We start from the raw sequence: 20586 nt of genomic DNA, 5'->3' as shown, positions 1-20586 counted from the left end.
CAATAGTCATAATTTCACCATAATTTAAAATTAAACAAATATTGTGAGCATTTCCTAAAACCATAAACTTTCCCTCTGCATGTGGACTGCTTAATCAGGGGTTCTGAGGTGTCCAAGTTTTCAGATATTTGTGATGTTCCTGAATGTTACTGCTGGCTAGGGCATAACAAAAGATAAAAAAGACAAAATACTTTATTCTTTTAAGTATTTGTTTTTCTCTTCTTCGGAATGATACCTGGCTCCATAGTGTAGTAGCGCTCTTATTGTACTCGTAACTTTCTGAGGATTCTTTGTCTCCATTGTAAGTGACAGCTTCTGACATCTTCCATGCTAAAACTGCCGAGTTGCTGGCTTATTGTTTCCTAGGTAAAATACACCTGAGAGTGAAATGGCAGCTAGGTAAGTCAAAAAGTGAGTAGATGTTTGCTGGCTTTTGTGGGTGATGCTGAGAGTACTGGTGCTCTGAAGCACTAGGCTCCTGGCACCAAATGTAATTACAATGCAATTTGGAACATGTTCAGACAGTACTCATATCATTGCAAGTTCTACACATGCACATATTTTATGAAAGCCTTGCCTGGGGGTATTCAGCATAATGATACTTTGAACTAAAAAGTAAACCCTTTTATCCAGAAAGGTGTGATATATTTTTTTTATTCCCCTGTCATCATGTTGTTTGGGTAAAGGCTGAGAGGGAAGTTCCTGAGCTGGGTGTCCCAGTCCTTCATGAAATGCAGTATTTAATTCTTTCTGTAGTAGACAGAGGTGCAGTCAAATCTACTTACCTACCCAAGGCCCCACAGAAATATATTGTTAAAATCCCATGTTCCAAATCCTGAGAATCTGCTCCTGCTTTTCTGGTCAGTTAATATTGCCTTAGCTTTTTTGACAGTGCCATCAGGCAAAACAGGCACTTCCTTCTGAGGAAGCAGTTTTTGTAACTCTTTTATATTTCTTTATAGTGATAGCTATATGAAACAGTATACTGTCATCTCTGAGGACCTGTGATGGGGTTAGACATCACCTACAATAGTGGCTGAACTTGGTATAATGAATAACATGACAATGAGAATTCACACTGGATGCATCAAATGATATTCAGATGGAGTCTTCCATACAAATTTAATTCCTTCTGATAAAGGACATCTAGAAGTGTACATTGGAAATTTTTTTGCTGCTTTATGAACAGGTGAGTTACGAAGTCCCCTACAGAGGCCTACTAGAGTGAGTCAGTGATTAATCTGCATAACTAATGAAGTCATGCAGTTTTTTCTATGCTAATGCAGATGTAATATAAAGCTGCATGGCATGTTCAGTGATGAGGAGTACATCTCATACTTGACATCAGTATAGTCCGGCAAGGCTCAGTTTCACCTCCAGGAAAGTTTTTTAAGAAATGAAGAGGGGAACTGAATTTAAAAACTTTAGGAAAGAGCACAGTTAATGACTCTGACAACTCGCTTCAGTAATGAATTTCCCTATATGCATAAATTCCCTCTCATTTAACTAATGATCAGCTTCACTGTTTTGCGGTATGTTGCTCAGTGTTTTGATGATTTTATAAGCTCAAAAGTCAGGCATATGCTTAAGTTCTTGCCCGTTTGATATGGGCCACAGATTTGGGCCTGGATGAGTTTCTACAGTTGCAATGTAAGAGGAAGTCATAGAGTCTCAACAGACAGTTTTTTAAGAGTAGACTCATCATCCTGTGACAAACAGCTTCCTGCAGTCAAAGCAGCCTGCGAGCTAATGCTAGATGCAAAATGACTGCTCTGGCAGCCTACTTTACTGTGTCCTTATGCTACCAGCATCACAGCTTTAGGAAGATCGCTGCGATACTTTGCCATAGGACCCAGTATTCCATTTAGCACATTAAATCTTAAGGTCATTAGCAATATCTCCTTTTAGAGAGCTTTTGTTGTGTTCCAGTGCCACACCTGCTAAATAACACAACGAGATGGTGTTTGGTCAGGAACTAAGACTGACAACAATTCAGAGATCCATAAATGTCTTCCCATAACAACACCGTGAGCCACTCGAGGTACAGGCAACAGAGATAACCCAGCTGGTGTTACTTGCTTTCCAAAGCTATAACCTTAATACAATCCCGGGGAAAAAAGTAAAATAGATTTGTTACTAGTGTTGGACTTATCCTCATCCACAAACAAAATGCCATGAAGCTGAGGCCAAGGAGATGAGGTCTGTCCAAAAGGAAAAGAAAAAAAAAAAAAAAAGCCTGCAATATGCAAGAGAAATCCTGAAAATCATTTCCTCTTTTGTTAGTAAACTATCCCTCATGGCTGCTAGTCCTGCTGCACCATCTGTTAGCTGCATTAGTGACCTCGCAATGCAAGTGACAGTCATGTAAAACAAGCAATAGAAGCATTAGTAAAGTCAGACATTTCCAAGGTAATTTTTACTAATATATAGAAAGCAAGTATACAAATAGCTTCCCTTCCCCCTAGAGCCTTTGCGTGTTCTGAAGTACCTAACTTTGAATGAATACCTTTAAGGGTTGTGAAATATTCAGTTACCTTTTATTTTTCTCAGTTGTTTTCTATTTTATTGCATCCCTTGGTTCTAGCCAGGACAGAAAAGAAATTGCTGAGATATCCTGAGAAAGGCTCTTATTGTGGTATTTTTATGTCAACCAGAAGGATCAGAAATCTAATAAAAAGGCAGCTCTTACCAGTATTTTCAGTGGGAGGGGAGTGCTGCTATATTTTTAAGTGTTCATACATCTCATTCATGTTCATATAACACATTCGGACCTCAGCCACATGAGAGACTTTGGGTGCTAAAAAATAACAGCAACACAACAGCAATAATCATAATCATAATCATAATGCCAGGCTTTATAGATAGAGTCCATGCGGTCACGTCAGATATGTTCCTGATAAGTACGCAGGCTGTGGATCATGCACCACACTGTTGAGAAGCGAAGAGGATCGTGGGGAGGACTCTGGCTTGGTAAGGTAAGATGAAGTGAGGTGTAGTGAGGTGAATTAGATTACTAAAATCACAGTCTGGCTCCAAATGTTCACCTGAAGCATTTAAACTCTGTTCATCATTTCATCCCATCTCTTGCTTACCACTGACCATCCCCCATCCTTTTACTCCTCAGTGCTGTCTGAACCAGTAAATAAGCCCGACAGGTCCCAGTGGAGGCAAGCTCTGGCCTTGCTGAATTCAGCCATTTTTATTTTTCAACTGAGCCAATAGGGCAAGTTCATTGTTTCATGCTAGTTTTTCCTCCTTTGTTTTTCCTGTCACGGATCATAACAAGGAAATGCTACACAATGGAAACATCTTTTCATGATAGCATGATTTATTTGACCTCAGTTGTGTAATAACAAAGAGACTCAACCTTATCCAAGCAATAGTAGACTCCTCCTAAGCAATGCAGCTGTCCTGTCTCAAAACAAAACGAAACAAAAAAGGTGCGTTGCCACTGCATACAAAGTCTATACGTACTCTGAAAGATGTGGTAGTCATCAGATTCTTCCCCCTCTACCGTAGAAACAGCAGTTAACTATGCTTTTGCCATTGGATGCTTTTTATTTCTCTCTGTGCAGTCACTCCACAGTCCTCAGTGCCCCAGTTTGTACACAATTTACATGTCTACACAAATTTATCCTCATAATTCCTTCCTTTTGTAGTTATCATCTTCATTTAGCATGATGGAAACTGAGGCACAAAAGATGAAGTGACTTGTTCAAGGTCATTTAGGAGGTCTGGCAGAACCAGTAATAAAAAAAATTCCTGTGCTCTAAATCTCCAAACTGTATGTTAAACACAAAACCTTAAAGCCACTGTTCCTGTTCTTGTGTTTATCAATTAACAAGTACAGTACAACTGGGATATTATGAATGAGTTACACATTTACTGATTACTTAATTATAAAAGTAGCAGCTTACCATGTTACATCTCTAACTTAAAGCAATAGAAAGGACAATCCATGTCATATCTGAGAGCAAAGACTTTTCTTCCCTTATTTCCTCCTTCATATCTCTGCAAACTTTTTTTTTCACAAATCTGTAATCCACGTGAACAAAATTTCCAAAAAGTATAGATGGAAATTAGGCATTTTTATTGAGAGTCTAACACTAAACCTCCATCAGCGCCTGTAAAGATCTTCTTCCAAATATCTTTGTAAGGTTTGAGATTATGAAGGTGTCACTGTAGACTTACAAGAAGATAGTATTCCGTGTTTAACTTTATCTTAAAATAACTGTAAGCATAATTATCCAGCATAAACGAGCCTCCAGGGAACAAATTTTCTTGAAAGAGACTGCCCCTAGACCTAGCACAAAAGCATCTTCAGCAGCCACAGTGTACTGGAAAAGGAATCAAGAGTATGTCTGTCTTCTCTGTACCTGCCTTCAAAATATTAGTGTTCTGTGCAAATAATGGCTGTGGGTGCCAAAGAGTTATGTACAAAATGAGCATTCTTGCTTAAAGAGACAACTTCCATTTTCTCCTTTTTTTTTTTTAAAATTTTTATCTTCCTTGTGGTGCCAAGCAGACAATCAATCAACCAAAGCAGAACACCGGAGAGCTTCCAGCGCAGCACCATACATGGGAAAATTTCATAATTTCTTTAGGGAAAGGAACAATTTAAGAAAGATTGGAAGAAAGAAAGTTAGATTCAAGCTAGATCTGGATATTAGGACACTTCTCCTGAAGTAATTAATATATATTAAAAGGAGGATATGAACCTGGACCACTGTACTAACATGTTCTGCTGCTGTTATTCTTACTAAGGAAAGACAAATATCTCCATAGGTTGGGAGAGGAAAAACTCATTCTCACTGCACTCCTTTCAAACAAGGCCTGTGTACAGCCTGGACAGTGGAAATTTTCATATCAATTACCTTGCCTTTCATTTCACTTCTTTCCTGGGAACTAAATTACTGAGCAGGAGCTAAAGCTGCTCCTCACTCTTGGAGACAAACCCTCTGAGTGTCCCTTTCTGATGGCTGGTTCCCACAACCCTGCCAGTCTTCAGTTTACAATAGTTAACAATAGATAAGAGATGAGCTGGTGCTTGTTAGCTTCCTTGACTCACACTTAGCAGGGCATATGAGAACAGGGGTGGACGGAAGAAGAAAAGCCTTCTCTGCCACACATTGCCCATGGGATGGTCACTCCATTCATCACCTCATCAGTACTCTGTAAAATATGAAGATATAAACAGTCTTCCTTTTCATAAACTGCAAGTTCTTCAGGGCAGTGACAAGTATAGTGCAATTCAAGGGCTGGTGTTCAATGATGTCTCTAGATGCTGCTGCACTTAGTAATCTGAAGACCACAATATGTTGGAAACTGCAGTTAAAAAAAAACCCTCTAGACTACGACATCTTGTCTTTGCAGCAGGTGCAGCGGTAGCCATTTAGTTTTGAAAACTCAACAGCATTTACGTGTGAAGACACAGAAGGTTATTGACTTTCTTTTCCCACTTTTTTCTTTTTATTTTTAATGAGGATTCATATGTTATGGAAAATAAACTCGATGTCTTGAACGCTACACTGGATTCAATAGGGATTCTTCTGCATAGCACCACTGGTGACAATCAGGCAGCAATCACCAATCAATTTGGTTTGTTTGGATATGTCAGCATTTTGTGAAGCAAGCAGAGCTGCCAAGAGAAAATGGTAAATTGGCATGCATATTGCTTGAATACAGATTTACAGAGTGGGTAATGGGACGTTATTAATAGAGGGTAAAGTTCTCTGAGATGCAGAGTCTTACATTTCAACATGGTTTTCTTAAATGAAGATGAACTCCTCCTTCGATCAGAGATGGGGAAATGAACTGGTGCTCCAAGGAAACCAGTGTCATTGCAACTGTCTAAAGGGTCTGTACAGACTTGGCATGCTGGTTTGCAGTGGAATTTAAATGAAAAAGTAGTTCAATCACAGTCTGTAAAAAGTGATCATACTGAAGCACCTAAATGAGAAAAGCTATGCAATGGACTGGGATTCTATCTGTTTTAAGAGGTGCTTTTTTTGAGAGCTTTCCGCACTGAAAACTTGTGCATCTTGTTACCTTAACTTTCACTCTGACACTAGCTTTCAAAAATAATAACCAGATTTTTAAAATGTTGAACTTTTCTGGAAACTGGTTTTTGTCCTAGCAGAGAAGGTCATAGTTCACCTTCTGGATTCTTCTAACTTTCAGACACATGGGCCAGTAAAAATCAGTCAAGGTCTTACAAGTAGTGTAGTCTTTCCACACAAACCTGATGTTACCTCTCATCTTATTTTAGCAAGATTTCTTCCCTTCTATGTTGTATAGTAAAATCAGAGACCATGAGGTCAGAAAAGCTCAAAAGGTGACAAAAATCCTTCTGTGGTGGCTTCTTACCAGATCCATCTTGTTCAATTAGCCTTGAATTGGTTGCTTTCCAACTCTGTAGTATCACAGGTGGCTGGGTGCTATCCTCAGCACAGGTGAAATGAAGAAAGTGAACAAAGTCAGATTGGCTTTGCTATTATTAAAGGCAGATACCAAAGAAGATTAAGCTTAAAGCTGTTGTGTTCATCAGAGGTTAGACTCCTGTATTTCCAATTCTGTTAGGTAGCACTTTACAAGATGTATTGCTGACTGCAACGGGATTCTGGAAATATCTGGTATGTAAGCAAATATTTTCAGCCAATTAGTACAACAGAACATATTTGATGTATAAGGATTCATCTCATTTAAGTTTCACTAACTAAAAGTTAGTCATCTATTCTTACCTGGTCACCCTGTAGAAAATGTAAAGACATAGGCACCCCCCTAAAAGGATCAGTCATCCCATTCACTATTTAGGGATGGGATGAATTGGCTGTGTCTTTCCATTGATTCTACAGGTAGTACACATGGCTGGTTCAGAACAGACACTTTGCTTTTAGGTTGCTAAACACAGCAGAGATGACTCTCATGTAATTATCATTTGACATAGTCACTGCAGACCACTCTTCAGTGCACCAGACCAGTCTCTGAAGTCACTGCTGTAGCAGTTAAAAGGCTGCTAGAGATGCAAATCAGCATTTGCGGCAGGCTCACAAACATATCCATACTGCTCTTCTTACTCAGCCTGAATAAGTAGGTGTATCCCCCCATTGACCCTACACAGCCATCAGAAATGTGTGCCCCCATGCCAGTCTTAGTGGCTTACTAATTTAGTACTAGCATTCCTGTGAATAAGTCTTCTTTTCACAGCCCTCATGGCAGCAAAAAGGGAAATAAAGGTCATGGGTTTTTTGCTCACTTATTTTTAATATATATTGATTCACACTGTTAAGATGACCAGCAACTGACAGATAGATCTTCTGAGGATATGAGAAGCACTATGATAAGATACTGTTGTTGTAACTCCTCCTTTGCTCAGGTTCAGTAAGGTTGAATGCATGCTTGCTACAGTCCTACTTATATTTTTAGGAGATCTCACTAAATTCTGGACAAACAGGTGAGATACGGTAAAACTTCTAACTGGACATTAACTCTGCTCCTCAAATGAAGTTTTCAAGTCTGATATAGTGCTATGGAATAGATTGGAGCATAAATCCTCATGTTTTGTGATATAAACCTACCATTTGTTGATGTAGGCTGGGAAGAAATTTCCCCTCTGGGCAACAATTATCCATAAGGTTGGGAGCTTGGGAAATCAGGTATTATATGAGCTCTGGTCTTCTATTGTATTGGCTGTGAAAATCAAGAGAAGGGTAATATTTGCTGTCAATCCCCCAAATGAGGTACAACCCACTAACAGATCAAAGCCCTGTAAAGCTTCCGAGCATTGGATGGTATTAATTATTATAGATATACTATCGACTCTCTATACTTTTATATGCACTGGCCATACAAAAAAAATTATGAACATATGCAATTGAGAAAGAGAAAGCTATGAACTCAATGGTTTTGAAAACTAGTTTATTAGCACAGATATGCTGTTATGCCAGGAAAATGTTGCTAATGCAGATGAAAGAACAACTGCCAAAGCCGTATTTTGTAGTAGTACAGAAAAGCTACAGAGGTAGCTTGACAGGTGGAAGAAATTAGCCCATTAAAACACAAAGAAAACAAAGAAAATAAAATGAAAATTTTGCATGTATAGTTATTTTCAATGTCCAGTCTGCATTTTTGGTAGAAGTCTATATATTCTCCCCCCTTCAACAGAATTTTAAAATATTACAGTGTAGACAAGACCAAAGAAATCAGAGTATGAATATGTGAGAAGAATATAAAATACATGAGGTTGAGGTTGGGAAAAAAAATAAAAACAAAACCCACATGCTAAATTATCTGGGAAAAATAATAACAATTCAATGAAGTTATTAATAATATGTCAGTAATTGATACCCTTGAACACCAGAAAGGTCTGAAAAAGATTTTCTAAGAGCAGCAAATAAGATGTGAATTTACAATGTAAAGTAATATAAAGAAAGTTCAGTGCAGTTTTGTTATTCATCAGCAGGTGTATCATATAATAGGTTAAAAAATGCTGTAACTCTTTCCCTTCCCACCCCACCAAACACATAAACAAAGATCTCTACCCGCCTTTCCCTGTGTGGACAGAGCAAATGCAGAACTCCACTTGTTATCCCAAAGTACTCTTCAGGTTAATACACTCACCTGTTTGTTCTCTGTTACCTTGGAACAACAGATTAGATGTTAAATGACATTTTTATGTTTCTGTTTAAAACAAATACTCATTTTATGCTTAACAGAAAGAAAAAATCAGATAATTATTTTAATGTTTGATCCTATTAGACCTTTTTTTAAATGCAGAGTATATAAAAATGGATAAAGTTGCAGCTTGTTCGTGTTTTGTGATTTTCTATTTTCCTTGTCTTTACTACTTCCAGCTTTTTAAAATTCCTTCAGTTCCAGAAAAATGATACAGTAGCAAAACCAATCCGAAATACAGTGTCTTGATACCTTTAATTGTTCAAAATCTCTTCTGTGTCCAGAAATTAATGAAGTGTCAAAATGCTTGTGTTTGTTTATATTTGCCCTTTTAAAATTGGAGAGAAATGAGAAATTGATAAAGTATTAAAATGTAAAAGACAAACAGATTTAAAAAAAGAGGGAAAGTAAAGAGAAAATAAAGGTTTAATCCAAATATAAAATTTGGGAAACTGGGGGGAAAAAAATATGACATCCTAGCTGCTTTAGCTAAAAGGTAAATATTAATGTTTTAAAATAAGTTTTAATAAAACAACATAGAATAACATTTTGTAAGTATTTATTTTTAGAAAATCTATTTTTCAGTATGAGAAAATAGTGTCAACCAAGTTGAATTCAATGTATTCATCAATAATTTTTTGAAAGCATAAAAAAGACAGGAAATATATGTGTATTTTCAAAGACACCGTAAAGATGTTAAAACACATGGGGTGTAGATGTCCTGTCTGTATAACTCTTTCAGGAGAAAAAATTAAAAGAAAATTACGTTTTCATTAAAAATTTCAGAATAAAATCTTTTTCCTTGCATTAAATTCCATAGAAGCAGGTAAACAGAATATTTCTAATGAGTTTGATGAGAGCTGGACCAGGACCCCTTTCAGGAGGCTTTATTTTTATTTGTCTTTTTACCTTGGTGTCAGTAAACTTCCACTGCTATCATACTAATTCATCATCATTAGCAAGAGGACTATTCCAATCATAGCAACATACATTGAGGGTAAAATTTAACTCTAAAATTTTGTGATGTTATTAATGCTACTGAATCTACTGTGGTATCGATCCCTAAATTTAAAACCTGAGTGGAAAATAAAATTTTAGCTGTACATTTATTTCTTATAGCACTTGCCCATCAGAAACCTGATGCAAATATTTATTTCAGCAGCTAACACTGATTACTGTTATTTCATTCATGTGTGTTTGTCTGATCACTTGGCTGCTGAGCTGCTGTCTGTCCATTCATAAATAACAGCAAATAAAGAGACCCTGAAAACGTCACGATACAATGAAGTCAACTGAATTTTAAAAATATTAAGTTCTTGCATTTTTTCACAGGTATATGGATTTGCTTGACTGCCCTGCTTATAAAAACAGGCTATTGTTGATGCATGAAGAAACTACAATGAGAGGAGCATGCCCATCATCTAATGAGTATGGCATTTTCCTTCTGTAAGCATATCTAATCTGCCTTTATATATTTCTGTTCACATGTATTCATGTACAGGAGAAGTAAAATGAAGAGATAATTTCACATTCTGAGATATAACAATGCTGTTCTTTGTAACTTTTTATTTATGAAGTACAAATGAACTTGTCAGAAATCTCAGTTTGTCATTTTAGTTTCCGTTTTATTTTTTGGTTTCCCTTTTCCAGTAAAAAAAAAGGAAAACAGAAGTTAAATAAAGTAAAAAGGGAAATTAATCTCTATCTGAACTTTTCTGAAAACAAATCCAGCTTGCAAATATATTTTATTATTTGTGGTTTTCTGATGTACAATAGAAAATATATGGGGAAAGCTAAACTCATAGTTTATGTTTCTCTAGAAAATTTCCTGGACAAACCTTGCCATGTTTTTCAACATATATATTATAACATAACCTTATAACTACAGTTGAATGGATAACTGTATATTAAAAGATTAAATTCTGCTTTTTTGCTGGTTTTAAATTTTTATAAACCTGTTTTAGCCTGATTTTTTCCTTAGGCTAATGAATTTCCTGTTTCTTATATTTTTCCATGAATTTTTCAGAAATGAATCTTTTATCTAGTTTGGGAAAAAAAAATTGGAGAAAGTTGCATCCTTTTCCCATGCTTCCCACAGAATTCGGAAAAAAAAAATATGTAATGTAATTAAACATTATATAATATTGACTATGCAATAAGGCATTTGACTAGAGTTACATAGGGGACATGAATTTTATTTTCTACTTTTCTAGTGCTTGAATTGTAATCTTGATATTACTTGACAGAAAGACAGATTACTGAGAATTTCAAAGCTGAATTACAATTCATAGAAGAAGTATGAATAAGACAAATATTTTTTTAAATATTGTTTATATACATATGTCATGGTTTAACCCCAGCCGGCAACTAAGCACCACACAGCTGCTTGCTTGCTCCCCCCTTCCCGGTGGGATGGGGGAGAGAATCGGAAGAGTAAAAGTGAGAAAACTCGTGGGTTGAGATAAAGACAGTTTAATAGGTAAAGCAAAAGCTGTGCACGCAAGCAAAGCAAGGAATTCATTTGATAGAAAAATTTACGGATGCTTCTCCTCACAGTCCGAATCTCCCCAAGGGAGAAACGGAGTATTCAGAGTCTCCCTGAAATGAAACTCAATAGCAACGAAGTTACTATTAAGCAGGTATTCTTTATTGCAGCGCTGGGCAGCACTGGGGATTCTCCACCATAAGTGCTCCACCGATCTGGTGGACTTTCAGAGATTATATACTATAAAATCCTACATATTCACAGGATTTCCGAGAAATCATTTACATAAACGTGAGATTTCCTGGAACTTATTAACATATGCAAATGTCCGATCCGCATGCGCAGTCGTCTCCCGTGGTGGTCTTCAGGTGGTCTTTGGGGGTCTTCAGATGAAGGCTCGTAGTCTTCTTCACTGTGTTCGCTGATTGACCTTTGCTTCTGCGCAAACTCAGTCCTAGGATCACGTAAACGGTGTCCTTCAAGGCTGTGGTCATTCTTTTGTGACCTCCTGTCTTCCGTGCATTTGTTCTCCCAAGGCCCAGTTGTCTGAGATGGGATTATCCCGGAGCCCCCTTATCTTACAACCATTCTAACTACTCCCTAAATCACAAAGGCCTTTCTTCTGTTTAGTTAAGTGACTAAGATACTTAAATATCCTCCTTGCCCCTAGGCTTTTCAGGAGGCATTTTGATGCAGTGGCTTTGTCTATCTTGGCTTTAACCCTTTCACATTCACTGCTTCCCTTCGGCAGGCAGGTGTTCAGCCATCTCCAGGAAAGCAGGGCTCCATCATGCGTAAGGGTTACTTAGGAAGACAAATGCCATCACTCCGAATGTACCCCCCTTCCTTCTTCTTCCCCCAGCTTATATACTGAGCATGACATCATATGGCATGGAATAGCCCTTGGGCCAGTCTGGGTCAGCTGTCCTGGCTATGCTCCCTCCCAGCTTCTTATGCACCTGGCAGAGCATGGGAAGCTGAAAAGTCCTCGACTAGTGTAAACTCTGCTCAGCAACAACCAAAACATCAGTGTGTTATCAATCAACATTATTCTCATCCTAAATCCAAAACACAGCACTATACCAGCTACTAGGAAGAAAATTAACTCTATCTCAGCTGAAACCAGGACAAAGTAGTAGGAGGTTAGTCTGTTATACAGAAGACTAAATCCCTGTATTCTCCATACACTTTTGTTACCAAAAAATGTCCCACGCATAACAGTTAATTGGGAAGACAAACGCCATCACACCCAATGTCCCCCCCTTCCTTCTTCTTCCCCCAGCTTATATACTGAGCATGACATCATATGGCATGGAATAACCCTTGGGCCAGTCTGGGTCAGCTGTCCTGGCTTTGCCCCCTCCCAGCTTCTTGTGCCCCCGGCAGAGCATGGGAAGCTGAAAAGTCCTTGACCAGTGTGAGCGCCACTTAGCACCTATTTAGCAACAGCTTAGCACTACTTAGCAAGAACCAAAGCATCAGTGTATCATCGACATTGTTCTCATCCTAAACCCAAAACACAGCCCCATACCGGCTACCAAGAAGAAAATTAACTCTATCCCAGCTGAAAACAGGACACACGTTTTGTATATTTGAAAAGTGTGTGAACTCCTTGTCTGTGCTATCTAGCATGAAACACTGATGCAGAGGTATCAGAATTGCAGAGCAGTAAATGGCCAACGGGCTGTGGGTAAAAGCTCTTTGCCATGGATAGGTTAACTCATGAATCGAAGGCAGTCTTAGAGCAAAGCCAAAAAAGGTGAACATCAGGAGCTCTGAGAAAGTTTGACTCATACAGATTTTCCTCTTCATGTTTTCTCTGGAGGGCCAAATAAGCCGAAGTTCACATCCACATTTGAATCTTCCTCTTGCATTTCTGGCTGAGTTGCACTCAATAAAATTAAGTGCTTCCCAACAAATAAAAACCCCTCTGTTTCCACAGGGAAGGAGCTATCAAGATGCAGCCACTAAGATATTCAAATTTACTGAATGCTGACTTTGTAAGCCCCCATTTAGCTGATAACAGAACTGTGCAACAGTTAACTTCTGCACAAATCACATGTGCAGACTGTGGGTTTAATTGTTAGTTGTGCCACTGCAAACTTGCCCAGTTTTATCTTGGAGGTATAAGCATCTCAGAAAGTTTTATTCCTCTAACAGCAGATCTTTAATTACATAGAATATTGTAATATAAATAAATGCATCTGTAAACATGCCGGAGGGCAGAAGGACATGTTTTTATTTATACAATTTTAATAAAAGATATGTTTCTAGTTAAATCCTTATGTGAGTAATCTAATATATATAATGCAGTACAAGAAAGTGGTGTCTGTTGTGGTGGTGCATTTCCCCCCCCTCCACCCCATTTTCTTCTTGTGCACCTGTCAGAGCATGAGAAGTGAAGCTGCTTTACAATCTCAGTAACTCCCATCAAAACTTGGCCTTTGTGTAACAAGTTTGGCGGTTAAGCGTCCCTTGACCATATCACAACTCTTACATGGCTGAGGTGGGAGCAGCCCTGTCTGTCCCAGGGAGGCAGCCCTGACAACCTTGGAACATATTTTTCGTCTGTACTAGTCGCCATCTGGCAGCCTTGGGGCCTATGTTATCTAGGCTGTAACTCAGGAGGATCTGTACCAGCATCACTGGAATTTTTGAGATCTTTAGTCATCTTCAACACGGGCTGTGAAAGTAGAAGGGAAATTTACTGATGCCTAAAGTCAATCATCTCATGACCCTATAAACAGCGGTGCCAAGTTGAGACCCTTTTGAGCTCTTCTGGACCGCAGCGGGCTGCACCAGAATCTCCCTCTGAGTGGGACGCCTCTCAGATCAGTGAACTCGAGCTGATCTCTGGCGCTCCTTGCTCCTCAAGATTTGACCCTCGCCTGATCTTTGGCGCTCCTTGCTCCTCGAGGTTCGACCCTCGCCCATTGAGACAGTCATTTAAAGTGAATATTTTGCTAAACCCGGGGGAATTTTTATTGGTACCTTTAACTGCACATATAATGAGTACTTAGGCCTATTGTGTGTGTGTGATATAAATATTGTAGTAAACCTAATTTAATCACTTTGTAGATGCTAGATTAACTAGTGATTAATTATTGCTAAATAATTGTCTAAATTATTGCTAAAGAATTGCTCAGACTTAAAACTACTCTTTGATATCCTTCCTATTAATTTCTATCACAGACGTTTAATATTTTTCTGACAATCCTTTAAAAACACCCTCTAGAGGATATGTTAGCCATTTAAGTATCTAATAACTTTAAGAACTGTGCCTAAATCCTTGGTCCCATGACAATGAATCCCACTGTCTATTTGTACCGTGTGTGCAAAAGTGTTTTTCTTCATCAGTTTGTTTTTAGTTAGCTCTGTTTCATTTAATGTCTCCATGGTCTTGATTACTGCCTGGAATAACATCTGTCTACCTATTTCTGGCTTTTTCTGTGAAAATATTCTGCTGTACATAGAAAAGCAGCATAAGAAACAACTGAAGTTGATTAAAACCTGGTATTTATGCTCAGCCCAAGGGACCAGACACAGCGTTTTCATTTTTCTGCTAAACTTTCCAGTGCAAAGTCTTACAGAGAGCTACAGAGCTGGTGGTACAGGGCTGTGGTGCAAGAACCACATAGACCTATACAAGTTAAGACAAACAGCGCACAATTCAGGGTTCAGCTGGTTCTCCTATAACGCTTCATGTGTGCAGATGTACTTCACAACAGAGTAGTACCAGAGCTGTTCCACTCAATATGTTATTATGCCTGGCTTCAAGGAACTCACAGTACACTGAGATGGCTGATTCTTTCTCCCATTAAATGTATGAAAAAGAAGCATTTATATATTCCCCCTCCTTTCTTTTTTTTTTTCCTTTTTTTAAACATTGAAAACTTTTTATAGATATTGAAATTGCCCTTGGTTTCACTTACAAGACACAGTTTAGACTTATTTTTCCTGCTGTGACAACAAAGGGTTATAATACTTCACAATCTTAACTGCAGCAGGAATGCCTAGCTTCCCACTGCAATACCAAGCAGACCTTTCCCTAGGATCACATGCTATTTAAACTGTTTTATTTTCTCCTGGTACAAGCAGAAGCCTCATCAAAACTGTGAATTTCAGATAAGCTTTTATCAGACTTTTCCTGTAACCATCTCAGAAATGAGCTGTCATCAGCAAATTTAATCTGTTTATGACTGCTTTAACTGTTAGCACTGTTTCTGCCAAATCCTTCACAGTCCTCATAGCATGGAAAGTTTCTTTAAGACTTTTAATTCAGTCAGCAGAGATTGCACACAATATTTATTTTTTCATATTTATTACTTACGCATTTAAAAAGGTGGAGGACCTTGATTGAACAGTTGAATTATGGAAATGCAACTGCATCACTAGTATTAAATACTGAGTCTGAAATGTTAGAACAATCTTTGGAGTCTGTGGGAATCAGGTGCCCAAGTGCTTGTGCATAGGTGACCCCAAGTGCCTGGTCCTACCCATGAGCACTAATTACTACTGAAATTTCTTTGCCAGTTGGTTGCCTATCCAGCGAGCACTGTGAGATCTTCCTACAGTTCCTCAGAGGCAGATTAAAGTCTGACACTCCCAACTGGGGATTTTTTAGGTATCATCCAAAATTCTTTCACTGTTAAGCTCCTCTTACAAAACATTTATCAATATGCTAAACAGTGTACATACTAACTAAACCAAAAGGGGTTTCTCTTCCTTTTCTCCAGTGTGTACCGTGACAGTGAACTCATAAATCTAGAGCTAACTAGATGATGTGTACTGCACAACTAGGTAAACAGAGTATGCCTATATATATATATATATATATATATATCAGTGAGAGACTATGATTACAGCTCTGGACTTTCCTGACATAACACACTTCTTTCTAGTTAACTTAGGCATTCATAGCACCTAAGAAGTTGTTTCATTATAACAGCAATTACAAAACCTTCCTAGGCAATGTATTCCAAATACAGTTAAGCACTGAAATAAGACCTCTTGAATTGTTAACCCTGGACAGTTTTAAAGTTAAATGTAAATGTAAAATATAAAATCTTTGACTAAGAAAGAAATGTCACCATTAGTAAAACTGTGATTCATGGAGAGTAGTGGTTCATTAGGCACCAATAAACAGTCCTAGCTGATGATTGTAGAGATTCGAAGATATTGCTAGATATTGCTGCCCACATAAGGGTGAATTATTTCTAGCTCAGTGGGCCCATGACATCTAAGGCCATCAAGGAAGAAATGCAATATACAAATGGGCTCGTGACCATTGACGCCATTGCACGGGTTATCCATGAATGTGAAATGTGTGCTATAATCAAACAAGCGAAGAGGCTAAAGCCTCTCTGGTATAGAGGACGATGGCTGAAATATCAATATGGGGAGGCCTGGCAGATTGATTATATCACACTCCCACAAACCCTCCAAGGCAAGCACCATGTACTTACAGTGGTGGAAGCAACCACTGGATGGCTGGAAACATATCCTGCGACCCATGCCACTGCCCGCAATGCTATCTTGGGCCTTGAAAAGCAAGTTTTATGGTCACACAGCACCCCTGAAAGAACTGAATCAGACAACGGGACTCATTTCCAAAGAAAACCTTATAAACACCTGGGCCAAAGAGCATGGCATTGAGTGGGTATATCACATCCCCTATCATGCACCAGCCTCTGGGAAAATCGAACGATACAATGGACTGTTAAAGACTACAATGAGAGCAATGGGTGGTGGGACATTCAAGCATTGGGATACACATTTAGCAGAAGCCACTTGGCTAGTTAACACTAGAGGATCTGCCAGTCAACCTGGCCCTGCCCAATCAAAATCCCTGTGCACTGTGGAAGTAGATAAGATCCCCACAGTATATATAAGGACCTTGTTGGGAAAAACAGTCTGGGTTATTCCTTCCTTGGGAAAGGGTAAACCCATTCGTGGGATCGTTTTTGCTCAAAGACCTGGGTGCACTTGGTGGGTAATGAAGAAGGATGGGAGAGTCCAATGTGTACCTCAAGGTGATTTAATCTTGGGTGAAAATAATGCATGATTCAGTTGCATGTTATGGGAATTACTATAGCAGGAACCCCTTGTTGCTAGCCAGGCTAGGGGCAAGGGGAGGAGTCCATTGCAATGTTAAACCCTATAACCTGGACCAAACGGGCCAGGGGTGGCGATTGCAATGGATATACCTTTAAATTGTTGTAACCCATGATCTGAGTTGCATGTTATAGGAATTACCATAGCAGGAACCACCTGAACCAATGGAGGAGAAGCCTTACAAGAAGCAGTGCAAGTGCAGCAGTGACCCGACCTGAGCTGGCTTTGGTGCCCAATAACTCCACGCAACACACCACCTCTCCTGTCCTGAGCGACCACCATCACAGACAGAGCCCAAAGTCATGGCCTAAATGAACTCAATGGACATTTTGTGGACATTTATGGACATTTTACAGATATTTTACAGGGGTGGGCCATAGACTAAGGGAATGATACCTGTGTATTGTATCAAAGAATGGAAAGAGGATGGTGGTTAATGAGGATGTATTGGATAACGTGGGACCTGAGCATGACATAAATGGTATTGAATAAAGGGTGGAGAAAGTGCTGGGTTTAGCTGGGATAGACTTACTTAAATTTCTCCATAGTAGCTAGTATGGATTTGTGCTGGAAACAGTGTTGATAATACAGGGATGTTTTAGTTATTGCTGAACAGTGCTTACACAGAGTCAAGGCCATTTCTGCTTCTCACACCACCCTGCCAGCGAGTAGGCTGGGGGTACACAGGAAACTGGGAGGGGACACAGCTGGGACAGCTGACCCCAACTGACCAAAGGGATATTCCATACCATATGACATATCATAGAATCATAGAATCATTAAGGTTGGAAAAGACCCTTAAGATCATCGAGTCCAACCATTAACCTATCACTGCCAAGTCCACCACTAAACCATGTCCTCAAGCAGCATGTCTACCCGTCTTTTAAATACCTCCAGGGATGGAGACTCAACCACTTCCCTGGGCAGACTGTTCCAATACCCGACTACCCTTTCGGTGAAGAAGTTCTTCCTAATATCCAACATAAACTTCCCCTGGCGCAGCTTGAGGCCATTTCCTCTCGTCCTATCGCTTGTTGCTAGGGAGAAGAGACCGACCCCCACCTCCCTACAACCTCCTTTCAGGTAGCTGTAGAGAGCAATAAGGTCTCCCCTCAGCCTCCTCTTCTCCAAACTAAACAACCCCAGCTCCCTCAGCCGCTCCTCATAAGACTTGTGCTCTAGACCCTTCACCAGCTTCATTGCCCTTCTTTGGACATGCTCCAGCACCTCCATGTCCTTCTTGTAGTGAGGGACCCAAAACGGAACACAGTACTCGAGGTGCGGCCTCACCAGTGCCGAGTACAGGGGCACTATCACCTCCCTGGTCCTGCTGGCCACACTATTCCTGATGCAAGCCAGGATGCCATTGGCCCTCGTGGCCACCTGGGCACACTGCTGGCTCATGTTCAGGCAGCTGTCAATCAACACCCCCAGGTCCTTTTCTGCCAGGCAGCTCTCCAGCCACTCCTCCCCAAGCCTGTAGCATTGCATGGGGTTGTTGTGACCGAAGTGCAGGACCCGGCACTTAGCCTTGTTGAACCTCATACAGTTGGCCCCGGCCCATCGATCCAGCCTGTCCAGGTCCCTCTGTAGGGCCTTCCTACCCTCCAGCAGATCGACACTTCCACCCAACTTGGTGTCATCTGCAAACTTCCTGAGGGTGCACTCGATCCCCTCATCCAGATCATCAATGAAAATATTGAACAGGACCGGCCCCAACACTGAGCCCTGGGGAACACCACTCGTGACCGGATTGAGTCATGCTCAACATATAAAGCTGGGGGAAGAAGAAGGAAGTGGGGGACGGTCAGAGCGATGGCGTTTGTCTTCCCAAGTAACCATTACGCGTGATGGAGCCCTGCTTTCCTGGAGATGGCTGAACACCTGCCTTCCGATGGGAAGTAGTGAATGAATTCCTTGTTTTGCTTTGTTTGTGTGCGTGGCTTTTGCTTTACCTATTAAACTGTCTTTATCTCAACCCATGAGTTTTTCTCCCTTTTACTCTTCTGATTACTCTCCCCCATTCCATGCGGAGGGGAGTGAGTGAGCAGCTGTGTGGTGCTTAGTTGCCGGCTGGGGTTAAACCACGACACTAATATAAAACAATAGTTTAGTTACAAATCACTAGATAATGTCAACGAACTATACATATTCATTCTTTTGCATCTGAAACTACTCCTAATCAAAATTAGAAGATTTGGTTCAAAAATGTCAAATTGTCATGACATGATTACATTTGTATACAATTGATTACAGTTGTGGATAATGTCTTTTTGCCAAATAAATTACTGATTGGTTTACCTGCTTCTTCATTCAAAGCTTGGTTACCTTAGCAACTTCCCATTATCCAATGGAATTTAAAGCATAGCAAAGCTATAGAACTTCTGCTCAAAGGCATGTTATTCTGTATAAAGTAAGTGTTTTATAATAGTTTATATATAGTTTATTATAGTAAATGTTTTATAATAGATATTGCTGCCCGGGTAGAGAACCTGGCTGTAAAAATACATCACGTAGATGCTCACGTACCCAAGAGTCAGGCCACTGAAGAACATGAAAACAACCAGCAGGTGGATCAGGCTGCTAAGGTTGAAGTGGCTCAAGTGGACCTGGACTGGCAACATAAGGGTGAATTACTTCTAGCTTGGTGGGCCCATCACACCTCAGGCATGCAACATATAGATGGGCTCGTGATCGAGGGGTGGACTTAACCATGGACTCTATTGCACAGGTTATCCATGAATGCGAAACATGCGCTGCAGTCAAGCAAGCCAAGCGGTTCAAGCCTCTCTGGTATGGAGGACGGTGGCTGAAATATCAATATGGGGAGGCCTGGCAGATTGATTATATCACACTCCCACAAACCCGCCAAGGCAAGCGCCATGTGCTTACAATGGTGGAAGCAACCACCGGATGGCTGGAAACATATGCTGTGCCCCATGCCACCACCCAGAACACTATCCTGGGCCTTGAAAAGCAAGTCCTGTGGCGACATGGCACCCCAGAAAGAATTGAGTCAGACAACGGGACTCATTTCCGAAACAGCCTCATAGACACCTGGGCCAAAGAGCATGGCATTGAGTGGGTATATCACATCCCCTATCATGCACCAGCCTCCGGGAAAATCGAACGATACAATGGACTGTTAAAGACTACACTGAGAGCCATGGGTGGTGGGACATTCAAGCATTGGGATACACATTTAGCAAAGGCCACCTGGTTAGTCAACACTAGGGGATCTGCCAGTCGAGCTGGCCCTGCCCAATCAAGACTTTTACGTACCATAGAGGGGGATAAAGTCCCTGTAGTGCACC

This window comes from Platalea leucorodia (genome assembly GCF_965183815.1).
Source record: "Platalea leucorodia genome assembly, chromosome: W".
Classification (NCBI taxonomy): domain Eukaryota; kingdom Metazoa; phylum Chordata; class Aves; order Pelecaniformes; family Threskiornithidae; genus Platalea; species Platalea leucorodia.
The sequence above is the reverse complement of the archived record's forward strand: the minus strand, read 5'-3'. Positions refer to the sequence as shown.